Consider the following 12,039-nt stretch of genomic DNA (forward strand, 5'->3'; position numbering starts at 1 on the left):
ACAAATGGACATTCATTTACTCATTTATATAAGGAATTTGGCTTAGTTGAACATAAGATTCTTTTTAGGCCTGAACTCAGTCATTTCTGCCTTTATTGATATATTAAAGCACTTTGTTGATCTTTTTTGACCTCAATCTCCATAACACATTTTTGCGGATTTCCGATGTTCCCAAACTGGCAGAGATTATGACTGTACCAAAGCATGAGCTCTTTTCACTTGTCAGACTCTCTTGCAAATAATTTGGCCCTGTGACTGACATCTTCCCAAGAAAATTTTGGGGAAAGAATTGTACTTTCATGTCTGACCGTTAAGACGTCCTGAAGAGCCTAATGGATCCTTCTGGCTCCCCAGTCACCCTGAAGTAGGGAATCATTGAGCCCTAGGGAACAATGGAGCAACAAAATGAAAGACTTCTAGCATCCGAAGTCATTGTTACATAAAAGTGACCCAGAAAGGCCACATGGCTTGTGTCAGGCTGTGTAAGCAATAACTAAGGCTTTCTTATGTAAGCCAAGAGAATTTTTTTCTACTTTTTATGAGAGGTAGGATTAATTACTCCAATTCTAAAACAAACCAATATCTTCAATCACTAGACTAATTTGTTTCTGTCTGTCTGTCTCTCTTTCTTTTTCCATTTTGTTTGTTTTAGGCTAAAAAGAAGAAAATATGTAGAATTGATTCATGGTATCTTAATCCAAATTTTTCCTCCCAGACTTTCTTGGTCTGAGTTATAAATCTGTATAGTCTTAGACATAGTAGAGCTGCTATTAATGGAAGAGTAAACACAGGAAAATTTCAAACTGACAGTAGATCCTTTAATAATCAATTAAGGCCCAGCATATATACTAGTTATTTGTAGACGTAACAAACAGGCAAAAAAAAAAAAAAAAAAAGGTATTTAGGATGTTTATGTCACAATGGGTGGTATATTAATGTATACCTAAACACATTTTTTTTCCTCTACCTGCAGTTGAGGTTTTGCTTTATTTTGAATAGATGATATATGAATAGATGATATAACACTGAGAAGAGAATATGGAACACATGGAAAGGAGACCACACTATAAGGAAGTTGCTTCTAATTTATTACCTCAAGATCAAATATTCACCAAAGCTTGACATTGTATTTTCTTATAGTTTAAAATTTAACTTCCTAAACTCTAATAAGAAATCCCTCAAAGAGAAAGAGAAAAAATGTATGGTTCATTATTATAATTCCCCAAAAGAGTCTTTAAACCAGGGTTAACTTTAGGTGAATTATATTTTAAATCATTTGTTAAAATATTTAATGTTAACGCCTAAGTATCTTAAATATTACACTGAATTGGTTTTAAAGGATGTTTCTTTCAACTATTCCCTTCAGATAGGATTATGATAAAAAGGAAAAAAAGTTATGCCATACTTATTTAATTCTTTAGCAAATAATTTCAGTAAGTACTAATATTAACATCTAATTTCTGATCTCAAATTTCTTTATTCCCTTATCTGCCTCCCAACATTTTCACAGGTCTCTTGATTTATCTGTTAAAATGTATAGAGACAGACAAGAATGAAGAAACAAATGAACAAACATAGTGAGAGAAAGGGAGAAAGAGAAAAGGAAGGGAGAACAGGAAGGGTGGACATATGGAGAAAAACCTATCATTTTTGTGACTTGTGTACAGAAGAGGTTGGGAAACAATTTTTTACTCAGAAAAAGCAAATAAGAGAGGAAACCCACAGGTTTAATACAGTGGTTAAATTTGAAAATATGAAAAATCTTGGAAGAAATTCAAAATGACAGAGAGCTGGACATCCATTGCATGGTGGATATTTTACCTTGGCCTTAGAGATCACGGCATGAACATGAACTGATTCGGTTACACATTTAAAACCTTAAATTCAAAAAAGGGATAGTAAATGAAACACAGCTCATAAAGAAAAAAAAAAAACAAAACTTATATATTACCCTAAATAAGAAAGATAAAAACTGAAAGCAATACTATTTGTGTTATTCATTAAAAAAAAAAAAAATAGCAAACACTGATCACATTGTTCAGAGATCTTTGGAAACCAGGAGAAATTAGATTTATAAACCTTGAAAACGATTAGTGGTTGTGAAATAGACTGTCTCAAAGAAGCCATTTAAGTAACTTCCCTAATTATTAAGACCTTCTTCTAAGGGATAGTAGACACAAATGTCTGTGCTTAAATACCCCATTTTTTTTCAAATCACTTTTAGTGGCATTTACTTATTCTTTTAAAAAATCCAATTATCATTACTTGAGTCCACACAAATCTGCTAATTAGTGGTAGAATTTGGACTGAAGCACAGTTCTGAATCTCAATCTTAGCACCGTCATTGCTATTATCACTCTACTGCTCTGACCGTTGGGATATATACCTTTCCTTTACGTCTCAATATTAAACAGAAACAATCAATCTTTTGAGTTTCCTAACACATAGAAGACATTTTTAAAAAATCCTGTTGTGGATCACCTACCTGGGTGGCTCAGTCAATTAGCTTCCGCCTTCGGCTTAGGTCATGATCCCAGGGTCCTAGGAATCAGCCCCATGGGAGCCTGCTTCTCCCTCTTCCTCTGCCTCTCGGCCTGTTTGTGCTGTGTGTGTGTATGTTCTCTCTCTGTCTCTCTCTCTCTCTCTCATAAAGAAATATATATATTTTTTTAATTTAAAATCATGTTGATTGAGTGTCCAACTCTTAGTTGTAGCTCAGGTTATGATCTCAGGGTCATGAGACCGAGCCCTGCATCTGCACTCAATGCAGAGTCTCCTTAAGATTCTTTCTCTCTCTACCCCTCCTAGCCACACACACTCTCTCTCTCCCAAATAAATAAATCTTTTAAAAAATACTGTTATGGGCTGAATTGTGTCTCCTCAATGCTCATGTGGTGAATGAAAGCCTAACATTTAGTACCTCAAAATGTAACTGTATTTGGAAATAAGGTCTTTACAGATATGATTAAGTTAAAATTAAGTTGTGTTTTGCTTTGTTTTTACAGTGGGCCTTAATCCAATATGACTGGTATCTGTATAAGAAGCAATTCAGGTACATACGCAGAGACACTAGACACACATGCACACAGGGATGACCATGTGAAGACATAGCAAGAAAGTAGCCATCTGCAAGCCAAGAAGGGAAGCCCCAGAAGAAACCAACTCTGCCAATTCCCTGATCTTGGGCCCCCAGGCTCCCAAACTGTGAAAAAAATAAATCTTTGATTTTAAGTCCCCAGGCTATTGTATTTTGTTCTGAGAGCCCAAGCCGGCTAATATAGGTCCAGAGATTTCTCTCTGAATATTTACCAGATATTGTAGAGAGAATGTGCACAATTTTACATCCCTTGCCTGGAAGGACTGATGTGAACATTTATGAGATAATGATTATTAAAAAGTTAGGGAATATTTATGAAATAACAATTACTTAAAAATTGGGAATTAATATTAAAATCATACTATAGCTATCAACATATTTTTAAATGTTCAAAATTTAATTGATCCATTACACAGTTTTCAAAGTAACAGAGTACAGTAGATTAGAACACTCTTTAAAGATATTCACTGCTGCCCTCACCTTAATAAAAGTGTACATCCCTTCTCTGTTATATTGGGTTGGCACCATGGCTTGTTTAGCTGGTGAGATACTAACAAATGTGATGCAAATTAAGGTTTGAACTATGCTTGTGAGTCTATTTGTGAGGCATTTGTGAGTCTGTCTTGGCCCTGGGAAAATTTTCCTTTCAACTTGGGCCTTGGAATGTCCTCACAGAAAGCAGACTTGAGGCCAGTGCATAGGGAGGAGCCAAGGCCAGTTCTCCCCCAGCATAAATCAGTGCTCCCAGGTAAGTCTGGCCAAGATGACCTGATGCACGGGTGAACTGCAGATGTGTGAGAGAGAACAAGTGAAAGCTCTTTTAAGTCACTCAGTTTTGAGGAGATCTGCCATGTAGTGTTAATTGAGCCATAATTGACTGATGTGGAAAGCATTGCAATAAAAATAAATAAAGAAAGAAATAAAGAAATAAAGTTGATTACAATGTAATCAATGTAAATTTTAAAAAATATTCAATAGGAAATCAGTATTCTTTTTGAAAATTTAAAATATTATATATTTTCAATGCGAGAAATAGAATGCTAAAAATATAACACTTCTCAGGTATTTATTATGTTCTAGGCATAGTGATAACCTCTGATTATTTTATCTCAATAATGACAGCAAGGTTAAGTATAATGATGACCATATTTTATAGATATTCAGTGATTTTTCACAGGATCATACTGCTAGGATGTTGTAGGACTGGAATTTAAACCCAGGTAGTCAGTTTCTATTTGACAGACAGAGATCACAAGTAGGCAGAGGCAGGTAGAGAGAGAGGGGGAAGCAGGCTGTGGTGCTCGATCCCAGGACCCTGAGATCATGACCTGAGCTGAAGGCAGAGGCTTTAACCCACTGAGCCACCTAGGCACCCCATTAATCAGTTTCTAAGGCCTGGGCTCTTAACTTTTTTTTTCAACCCTGGTAAAACAAGACCTCGAGCAATTGACTTAACTCAGATTTGTTCCTCTCCATGGAAATTTTTAGTGAAAGGTGAAAAACTTATATGAGTTGAAGAGAAAACAGAGCATATTGGGCTGTTAATTTTTATAACGTATCCAGATATCACAGATTCTCTATTTTTTGAAGACTATTTTATCTATTGATTTGCCACTCTAACCTAAATTATTTTTATACAAAGATGTCTTCTGCACACTATACATAGTAAAGATCATGTTTTCATTATACACCCTCTCATATAAGAAGAATCTTACCTATTTAAAAAAAAACTCTTTTTATGTTTAAGTATAATATATATATAAACATCTATATTAATTTAGGACTAAATAAGTATGTGTATATATATATGTGTGTGTGGATGGATAGATGATAGATAGAAATAGATTCATAGATTCTTATCATTAAACATGACTTCTTGCACTTTGCCCTAATAGGAATCAGAACTGATGGGGAATTGCCAGGTTTCACAGCTACACTAAAGACAACTGACCTACCAGAGTTTTGCTTTAATGCTAATATCAAGCTGATAGAAATTGAGTAAAATTATCACTTCTCCGTAGCCTTGTACATATCTCACAGGTGACCTATTCAAGCTATTACTGGACAAAGAAAGATGTGAGACATGCATGTTAATGGAAATTATCAGAGAACTGAAGTTATTTTCATTAAAAAATGGATGATTAAAGAACTTTGATAATATTTGAGAATGTTTTTGTAACTAGGTCTAAGAATATCCAGAATCCTTTCAGGTCATTAGAAAGCGTTCTGGGAAGCTCTAAAATATATTGGTCCTTTTGGACTAGTCCTCTATAAATTCTCCTCAATGCCCATCCCTACCCCTGCCACCTCCAAATGTCCAGATCCAGGTGAACAAATTGAGTTTCTAGTGAATCGGCAGAGTGTCTCATGAACCAAGACATGCACAGAGATCTCAAAATATGAACGTGAGGAACAAGTTCCTATACAGAATGCTAACCAAACATTAGCCAATTACAAGGCATGCCTGAAATTAAAGTCAATGCTAAAAGCAGCCAAATCAAATTAGTTTATCCTAACAGACCAGACTTATACATTCAAAGTGAAAGGGCTTCGTTTATTTTTATTGATCAGTAGTGTTCACCAGAATCTGAAATCAAATATTGACTTGGCATGAATATAAACGTACTATCTAGTTGAATGATTTGAATGTTTCTCATTTCCCTCTATCATTTAACGCACATTATACAAATTCATGTTATTCTCTATGATATTGCTCAAAAGGACATAATTTTTTACAGTTTTATTTTTTCAGCTATGCAACATTGCAGCCTCTCAGCAGCTATTGGTTTGTGGAAATATTTGGATAGACTAGATGGTTTTAGGCTGTTTCCATACCTCCTTATGAAACATGGTCTAGTATCTCTTTAAATTAAAGGATTTTAGCCAGGGTTACTTGATTTCTAGTTAAAGATATTCCATACAAATACCAGGCCTAGTCATTTACTCTAATATTGGTCAGCTGGCTGTTTTCCCAGATCATTTAGAATCTTATACTATTAAATTTAAAATACTATTGATTTTAAACTTCTATAGATCAGGTGACTTTTCAACTCTGTGAGTCTAAAACACTGTCAATACAACACAGTGTGTATATTACTAAGGACCTGCTAAGCCTAAAAATAATATGCAACATTAAATAGGATTAATTGATATGACAATTGGTAAGGTTTTCTATTTGATTTTAATGGAGTAAATACCAAATGCTTTATATGGTATTTTAATCATGCAGTTATTACAACATTACTGAACGATCTACCCTAAAAGCATTTCTCATTTGATTCTCTTGGAATAATTACATATTAAACCACTCAACACTATATATTTAGGATTATGTAAAAGAAAAAGGGGTAACATTCATCTTTATTCCATATATAAAGGAAATAAGGTACTACTCAGATACTTGGAATTTCTCCAAAACATACAGCTCATCATTAGAGTCAGAAATAGTTAAAACATATCTAAAAGGTGAATTTTCTGCTGATCATTGAACACTCTCTTAAGCTGGCAGAAACTGCCTCTGTGGATCTTGAGTCAACAGCTCTAGATGTGTATCACAGAGTTCCAAAGGCCATTCTTCCTTTCTTTTCAGGTGAACTCTACCACATCCCTGCATATTCATAGGCTGTAATGCACTTCTCATTCACTTTACCATTTTTGGTCTCTGGGATTTTTTTTTTTTAAATATATAAAAGGAACAGCGTGACCCCATCTTAAAAATTGAAATATTCGCTGATCTATGGTTATTCCTGTAATATCACAAGTGTTGGTGAATAATTCAAATTAAATAGTTTCCTATATATTCCATTTTAAAGGGACTTCATTTACTTTCTTTCAATGGTTTCCTCCTGTGCTGTTCTCACCCTGCATTATTCATATGCAACCTCACAAATTGCTTTGCGTTTGAGCAGTTCTGATATAAATCATAAGGCTATTTTCTCTGGAGGACTTCAGCCTTAAGCTCTACAACTTGTTTTAAAATGAAAACTGTGTTCAATTAAGGTGATTTGTTTGCTTCAAAAAATTAACTATCTTATACTGCCATTTGCAAGGAGAGAAGACTGAAGTTACATTCCTGGGTGCTGAATAATTTTGGAAGTAATTTACTTGCTCTCTCTGACTGCATCGTTGCATCTGGTTTATCCTGTCCATTTATTTGTGGTTAGGTCATATTCTTAAGGATATATAGCTATCAAAAATTCCTTTCCCAATGGTTCTGCATTTTGACTTTTGACTAGTTCCTTTGTAAACAAACTAAACTAACGTGTTCTTCTTCTTTCAGTCCTGCACTGAAGGAAAGAAACAGGAAATGAATGGAAATGCAAGGAAACTGAGAAATTAGATTCAGTGTGGAGTACTGCTTTATAGCAGTATTTATTTTTATAAACAGTATTTTAAGAATGACATCACTGAAAATGGTGGAGTAGGGAATTCCATCCATTCCTCCCCAAAAGTAACTAATAAGATGAAAGGCAACCTACGGAGTGGGAGAAAATATTTGGAAATCATATATCTGATAAGGTGTTAAATCCAAAGCATATAGACAACTCATACAACTTTATAGCTCCTCCCCCCCCCCAAAAAAAAAACTGACTAAAAAATGGGCAGAGGATCTGAATACACATTTTTCCAAAAAAGACATATAAATGTCCACCACAATGGATGAAAAAGTATTCAATATTACTAATCATCTGGAAAATGGAAGTCAAAATCACAATGAGATACCATTTAACACCTGTTAGAATGGTTATCATCCAAAAGACAAAAGATATCAAGTGTTAGCAAGGATGTGAAGAAAAGAGAATTCTTGAGCACCCTTGGTGAGGAAGCAAATTGTTTCAGGCCCCTGGGAAACAAAACAGAGATTCCTCAAAAAATTAAAAATCAGTAGCTGCACTTCTAGTGCAGATTGTTAGAACTAGAGAAAGCAACATGGACCTTATTCTCAAAGAACTGTGTTTATGGGTCTCCATATATCTGGTACCTTTCTCAATGACCCGTACAAAGCATTTATTTCACCTAACTTGAAGCATTCCCTGGGCTAGGATGACTTCCCTAGTGGCTTTTGCCAGAAGCATTTAAACTAACAGATATTGGTTACAGTCAGTCTGGGGCAAGGAAAAATATTTGGAACAAGCTTGGGTTACACTTGAGATTCAATCTTAACTAAGGGGCCAAAGAAGAAATCACAGGGGATATTAGAAAATACATTAAGACAAATAAAAGCAAAACCACAACACACCTCAACTTTTGGGTTATAGTGAAGGTAGTGCTCATTTGGAAATGTAGAGCTATAAACATTTATACTGGGGAAGAAAAAAAAAAGAAGAAGAAGAAAAAGATTTCAAATCAGTAGCCTAATTGTATACTTCAAGGAACTAGAAAAAGAAAAGGAAATCCAAAATTAGCAAAAGAATGAAGTCTAACCCCGCCTCATACCATATACAAAAATTATTAAAAATGGATCCAAGACATAAATGTGAGAGCTAAAACTATAATACTTTAGTCGAAAATATAGAAGTACATCTTCATGATCTAAAATTTAATATTCTTATATGAGACCAAAAGCACAAGCAGAAAAAGAAAAACAAACAAACAAACAAAAAGCACTAGACTTCATAAAAATTGAGAACAAAATTGCTCTTCAAATGACACTATTAAGAAAGTGAAAAGATAACTCAAAGAATGAGAGAAAATATTTAGCAAATCATAAAGCTAATAAAGGTCTAATATCCAAAATATATAGAGAACTCTTATAACTCAATAACAAAAACAAATGCCCAATATGGTAGATGACTTGAATAGACAGTACCTCAATAAGCACATGAAAGATATTCAGTATCCTTAGTCATTGTAGAAAAGCAAATCAAAACCTTAATGAGATACCATATCACAGTGTGTGTGTATATATGTGTCTATATGTGCACACACACACACACACACACACACACACATATATATATATATTTTAAGAACATAAGTATTGGTCAGCATGTGAGAAATTGGAATGCTTTTACATTGCTGTTGGGGAGGTAAAATGGTATGAATAGCCACTCTGGACAACAGTTTGGCAGTTTTTTATTATTTATTATTATTTTTTAAAGATTTTATTTATTTATTTGGCAGACAGAGATCACAAGTAGGCCGAGAGGTAGGCAGAGAGAGAGAGGGGGAAGAGAGCCCGATGTGGGGCTTGATCCCAGGACCCTGAGATCATGACCTGAGCCGAAGGCAGAGGCTTAACCCACTGAGCCACCCAGGCACCCCTGGCAGTTTTTTAAAAAAGTTAAGCACAGAATTACCATATGACCCAACGATACCCCTCCTAAGTTTACATTCAAGGAATTGAAAAGAGGTATTTAAATATATATACACAAATGTTTATAGCAGCACTACTTATAATAGCCAAAAAGTGGAAACAACCCAAATGTCATCAATGAATGGATAAATAAAATGTTGTCGATCTATACAATCAAATATTATTCAGTCATAAAATGGAGTGACGTATAGATACAGGCTACAATGTCAATGAACCTTGCAAACATTAAAGTTGGTGAAAGAAATCAGACCTAAGCATTTTATACAGTTTCATTTATCTTAAATATCCAGAATAGGTAAATTGATAGAGAAAGCTTACTAGTAGTTGTCAGTGACTGGGGGGTGGGATGGGGAGGAAGGGGGAATGGTAAGTTACTGTTTAATGAGTATGGGGTTTCCTTACAGGGTTATAAAAATATCCTGGAGCTATAAAGGTGGTAGTTGCAAGCATCTTGAATGTATCAAACAACTCTGAATTAGGCACTCTAACATGCTTAATGGTTACCTATATGTTGTATTAATTTTACTCAATGAAAGGTAAATAAGTAAAAGTAGCATTTTATCTAAAAAGTTAAACATTGGTCCAGGAAGGTCCAGGACTAGTTCATCTTTAGACTGATTTCTGTGGGGGAGTTAAGAGCTAAGAAACTTCAGTGTTCCTGGAGGTTTCCTCTGTTAAGTCAGAGATTAACCCTTATGTGGGAGTCCTTGGGAAACTTCTCAACTGCATTTGCTTCTATACCTGACACCTTACCCAATTCTCTGACCAAGGAGACTGCACCTCATAGAGAACTCATACTATGCAACTTTTAAAAAAAAAATTTTAATGTATTTATTTGACAGAGAGAGATCACAAGTACGCAGAGAGGCAGGCTTGTGTATGTTCTGCTTTAGTTTTAAAGTCAAGTCATTTTTCCAAAGAGTTCTGCTCCCTTTCATTGGAGAATGTTATTAGACATCAAGTTCTGGGCTCTAGGTGTGTTTGTGGCTCTGAGGGCTAATGTAGAGCATGAAATCAGCCATAACACGTGGCTTGTTAAAATGGAACATGGAAGCTGCTGGGGCCCAAGGAAGGTTTCAGAGAAGGGCAGATGCCTTTGGAATGCCAAGGTCTGCAGGACCAGGTTGCCATAGGAAGGCCATGGGGAGTTGCCTTCCCCAAAGCTCTCTTAGCCCAAACAGGAACCCTGTGATCTAAGAGATGTCTGCATTGTCCCCTAGGGTATGTTTAGCAGAACTTGTAGAACAAGCAGATTAGCATATTAGATCTTTCCTGTAAACAGATCCTCCCAGTTTCAGTAAGACCCCTTGTCACACCTCACTGCCTGAGAAACAGTGACAAAGACTTATCCTGCAGGACCATAAAAGCAGGGGGCAAAGAACGGCAAAGGGTCTTGGTCTCTGAGTGTTGACACCTTTCCTTCTATCACAGCAACTTGTTTGGAGTAAACTTTCATCCTTGCGTACAGGGATTGCTGGCCATTCCCAGCATTTTGCTACTATAGTACTATACTGTTGTTGCTTCCAGACCCTTTCAGGTGATGGAACAAGAAATGTATGTGCATATACTACCTTGGATACATGCACACATATATAAATATTTCTATATATAACCACCTATATCTATATTAAATTAAACACGATTTCCTTCTGATACCTTCAACTCTCTCTCATAACACCATGGACTGTTCTAGCCTCCTCTCATTTCTTATCTATAAACTCTCACTCTAGTAGTGGGAAACCTGACTCTCACCATCTGCCATTCCTTTATTAATTGCTCAACTCAGTACACAGGTACCCAGTACATGGGAATAGCAGCATTGGAACCAATGCATTTTGAGAAATAGCTTCATCAACTATAGACTTAAAAACTTCACTCATTTCTAAAGTTACCTAGTTTAGTACTTCTTTCCCCACCCTCTTCAGAGTGGCTCAACATTTAAAACAGATCGTTGCCCCTTTCTTCATTCCAAACAAGGTTACCACCAAATCCTAATTTACTTTTTAAATTTACATAAAGATTCACTCTTCATAAAAAAAAAAAAAGTTCATTCTTCATGCTCTAAAATTCTATAGGTTTTCACAAATAGAATGTCACTTATTGACTACTGCAGTATCATTCAGAATAATATCATTTCCCTAAAGGAGTTCCTGTGCTTCAAGTACTTAACCCTTACCTGTTATCTCCACGAGCAACCACTAACCTATTTATCGTCTCTGTAGTTTTGCCATTATTAGAATGTCATATAAATTGGATCAAACAGTATATAGTTTTCAGACTGGTTCATTTAAACATACACATTTAAGATGCATCTGTGTCTTTGTAGCTTAGTAGTACATTTCTATTTGTTAAAGAATAATATTCCATTGTACAGATATAGATATACCACAGATGTTTTTATCCATTCACTTATTGAAGTGCTTATTGGCTGCTTCCAACTTAGGGTAACTATAAATAAAGCTGATAATGACATTCATGTGAAGATTTTCAAGTGTACCTACATTTTCAGGTGGTTTAAATATGCAGAAGAATAATTGAGGTACCTGGGTAGCTCAGTGGGTTAAAGCCTCTGCCTTCAGCTCAGGTCATGATCCCAGGGTCCTCGGATCGAGCCCCACATCAGGCT

This window comes from Martes martes (genome assembly GCF_963455335.1).
Source record: "Martes martes genome assembly, chromosome: 2".
Lineage (NCBI taxonomy): Eukaryota > Metazoa > Chordata > Mammalia > Carnivora > Mustelidae > Martes > Martes martes.